General features: G+C 37.2%; 1 long non-coding RNA gene across 1 annotated transcript; it reads right to left on the reverse strand.

The window, feature by feature from the left end:
* Positions 1 to 650: 650 nt before the first annotated feature.
* Positions 651 to 2,805, reverse strand: LOC111857168 (uncharacterized). Its single transcript, XR_011990188.1, has 3 exons — positions 2,600 to 2,805; positions 1,243 to 1,551; positions 651 to 839 (listed from the first exon to the last, which is right to left on the reverse strand). It is a non-coding gene; the product is annotated as an uncharacterized lncRNA (long non-coding RNA).
* Between the last annotated feature and the right edge of the window lie 896 nt (positions 2,806 to 3,701).

Here is a 3,701-nt window from a genome sequence, read left to right on the forward strand (position 1 = left end):
CCGAGCCGAATGGAGAGTAACTCCACATCAATTCAAGGCTAGTTTAATATAAGAATCAGACTTTTTTTGTCTGGGCAATGGATTTGAATGTGATATGTAATGGTAAACAGACAGATTTTTCAGCATTTCAAATCAAATATTATGCGCAGGGGGGTAGATGGATATTATGGGCCCCTGACAAAATGTTACCTTGAGTCCCCCCCCCCCACCTACCCAAACCAAAGATTCATACTCTTACAGTATGAATTCAATTCCCCCTCTAAGGTTCTGGGCACCCTGTTTCTGCCAGGGTGTCCATGAGCCTACTGCACCGCTGACTGTGTGCAAACATGTTTTTTAAGGATAGTTCACAATATGTTATAAAGTTATAAAGTGCTTGATTTTTTAAGACACATTTCAACGCTTTTTGTGATTTTGAAATGAAACTGGGGACTTATTTGAATATAATTTGCGTATTCTTTTAAAGTAGCATCGTCCGTTACCTGTGCTTTGTCCATTTTTCCTGGAACCCGTCATCATATCAGTAGTCGAACTTGTAGGCTGTGCTTCTGCAATCCCTGTGGAACTTATATTTCTAGTTGACATTAGTTCTGACTGTGATATTACACTGGAATTGAGGTCAGTTAATAGAGTCTGTGTATCGTTAATTGTTGAGTTTTCTGCGAAGATGAATTCAGTACTTGTGGAATTTATCAGCTCAATAGTTAAGTTCTCAGCTGTTTCAATGGTTGAGTTTATTAATGCAGCATCAGTGTATGCTGAATCTGAATCTCCATTCGTGGTCTTTGCTTGAGTACCAGCATTCTTTGTAGTAGTGGGAGAGGTTGTAGTTTTCACTGCTGTGGGTAATAAGTGTGACAGGCTACTTAAACTATCCTGTGCAGAAATCCACATCACTTCTATACTAGTTTTACCATAATAATAATAACACATCTTCTTAACCATACATTTCAACGTGAAAAGTAGCAGATACTTCGTAAATGGCTTCTTTAGGTTCAATTGGTATGCCATACCATTCATTCCATTAAATAAAATTCTATGTATAAATAAATTCTACAATTAAAGTTCAAAATATACAGTTCTTTCCTTCAGACAGCTACAAATAAATGTGTTAAAACTGTTTTTTTTAGACAAACTTCATTAGGACATTATAATACAGGAATGAAATTGTGAGAATCATTCATAAGTATATTGTCATGATATCGCTAATACAAGGTGGAAATGCGTTTGGTCCCTGCTTACCCGGAATGACCTTGATGTACCAGTATGCCCCCTGCGGCTCCCTCCTCACCCCACACCAGTATGTGCCTGAGTCTTTCATCCACAGCTGCTTCATGGTCACTGTAAAAACCTGCTGAGATTGGTTGTCAGTGATCGAGATCCCTCCTGGATTTTTGAAGTCAGAACGAACTACGTATTTGCAGATAATCCATATTCTCTTACAGCAGAATTTCACTTTTTCTTTGTATTTCAAATTGTATTTGAATGAGAAACTGACAGATCCTCCTATCACTGCAGTCAAGTGTTTGTCATCCAACATCTTCTGAGGACCTGCATGGGGGACACATGGGAATTTTATTACTGTATGACAATATGATGATCATTTCATGGTTGAATTACTTACCGAATGATAATAATAATTATTATCATTCTTATTATATTTATTATTATGATTAAAGTGTTTGTTTCTTAGATACATTTCAATGCATTTTTGTAATTTTGAAATTAAAATGGGGCATTATTCAGAACTATATCTTCACTGTAAAAAAAAAAATCCGTCAAAAAACAGAAAATGTACTGGCAGAAAATTACCAGCACATTTTCCGTTAAGTTAACGGACTCTTCCTTCAAGTCTCAAGGAAAATACTGTAAATTCAGTTTTCCACAGTTTGTTGTTCCAAGGAATATTTCTTAACTAATAGTTTATTTTCATGTTTAATTTTTCATTCTGCCAATGCAGAATTGTTTGCTGCAGAGTGTAACAAACTTTATAATCTGTGTAAATGAGCACTGCCTTGCCTGAAATGCTTACCTGGAAATTAACTTAAACGTGTATTACATATTACAGGAGAAATACTTAAAAAATAATTCGATTTATTAACTGGCTCCTAAAAGTAGGAACTGTAAATGAACTCACCTTAACGAGTATTATAATCAGGTACATTGCAATTCATTCCACTTGAAAAGTTACAACTTAACTCAAGTCAGTGTAAGTGTGTGGCTCAGTAGCCTAAGTATTTGGTTTTATAATCCACAGGTTGCTGGATCAAATCCAGCTTCAGCTAAACAACTACATGTTTATGGGCCCATGAGCCATGACGAAAAATGAATGTAGTGAATTACTATATTCTCAAATTACTTTCTGTAGTTTTGTGAACAACACCATTTATTAAACAAACAATTCTGCATTGGCAGAATGAAAAATTATAAACGAAAATAAACTATTGGTTAAGAAATATTCCTTGGAACAACAAACTGTGGAAAACTGAATTTACGGTATTTTCCTTGAGACTTGAAGACTCTGCGAGTACATATTCTGTTTTTTGACAGATTTTTTTTACAGTGTTGTTTGTCCTTTCAAAGTAGCATCATGTTTTACCTGTGGTTATTCTAGATTTCGTGGAAACTGTGATCATATCAGTAGTCGAAACTGTACGCTGTGCTTCTGTAATCCCTTTAGAGCTTATATTTATAGTAGATGTTCGTTCATACTGTGATATTTCACTGAAATTATGACTGGTTGATGAGTTTTCAACAGCTTCCTCTTGTGTGGTTAGATTTCCTGTAATCATGTAGGTGTTGGACAAAGGCTGTGAAGTCAAGTTATCAGTAACATTGACTGGAGTCAAACCCGCAGCTTCTGCTTTAGTTGTCGTTGAGTTTCCTGGAAAGGTCTGGGTTGTATTTGTCACTGCTGTGGATATTCAGTATGAAAGAAGAGGTTATTATAATCATGTGTTGTATCTTATGAAAAAAAGTTTAGACTAGAACTGAATGTTTGTATAATTTTAGAAACATTTCACTGCCTTTGTATAATTTTGGAATGTAAATAAGGAACTATGTTGTTTATGTTTTAGATGTGATATTAGGCCAAAATAGAAACCCAATATCAATTCCATACTTGCTTTACACCAGGGGTGCCCAACTGCAGTCCTGGAGGGCCGGAGCCCTGTGTAGCTTAGTTCTTTCCCTGTTCCACCACAAATGAGTCAGCTGAAGAGCTGTGAGGTAATTAGCACAAGGAGTTGAATCAGGTGTGTTAAATGAGGGGAAAACCAAAAATGTGCAGGGCTCTGGCCCCCCAGGACTGGAGTTGGACACCCCTGTTTTACACTAACAGTAATAATATATTTTCTTAATAATTTACTTAAATGTGATAGGTAACAATCAATACTTCATTGATTCCTGTGGGGAAATTGTCTTTATGCCTTCCCCAACTTGCTCTTTGTAGAGTAAGCTGTCTGTGGAGGGCAGCCCAGGGAGCTGGGGGTTAAGGGCCTTGCTCAGGGACCCACAGACATGCTGAGGCTGGGTTTGAACCAGCAACCTGCTAATTACAGGCACACAGGCTTAGACCACTGAGACACATGCTGCCCCCAGTGCCTGTACAGTAACAGATATTTCAGAGTTTGAAATTAAATCCTGTGTGCAGTGGCTCAGCTCGTAATTCTGCACCCCCTTCCCCCGACAAAATGTCATCT

Source organism: Paramormyrops kingsleyae, chromosome 4 (genome assembly GCF_048594095.1).
Source record: "Paramormyrops kingsleyae isolate MSU_618 chromosome 4, PKINGS_0.4, whole genome shotgun sequence".
Lineage (NCBI taxonomy): Eukaryota > Metazoa > Chordata > Actinopteri > Osteoglossiformes > Mormyridae > Paramormyrops > Paramormyrops kingsleyae.